General features: G+C 36.5%; 1 protein-coding gene across 1 annotated transcript in view; it reads right to left on the bottom strand.

Annotated features, from left to right (window-relative positions):
- The window catches only part of LOC119593785 (endochitinase A1-like), a gene marked incomplete in the record, with an annotated part of 14905 nt that overhangs the window by 11327 nt on the left and 3378 nt on the right, over positions 1-200 (bottom strand).

The raw sequence follows: 200 nt of genomic DNA, 5'->3' as shown, positions 1-200 counted from the left end.
AAATAAGCTTAATAACCTTTGTAGTGTCAAGCTATTAACTAAGCTCTGACCAGGCCAAGAGTACAAAACCACAAAGCAAATGACTGGATCCTAATTCATTTGCAATCAATACTTGTCTAAATACTGGGAGAGAGAAAAAAATCAGCACAAGAACTCAAACATACTGGCATGTTCCTAGGCACTTTAATCAAGGAAGAGAT

This window comes from Penaeus monodon, chromosome 32 (assembly GCF_015228065.2).
Source record: "Penaeus monodon isolate SGIC_2016 chromosome 32, NSTDA_Pmon_1, whole genome shotgun sequence".
NCBI lineage: Eukaryota > Metazoa > Arthropoda > Malacostraca > Decapoda > Penaeidae > Penaeus > Penaeus monodon.
This window is presented reverse-complemented; position numbering and strand designations above follow the sequence as displayed.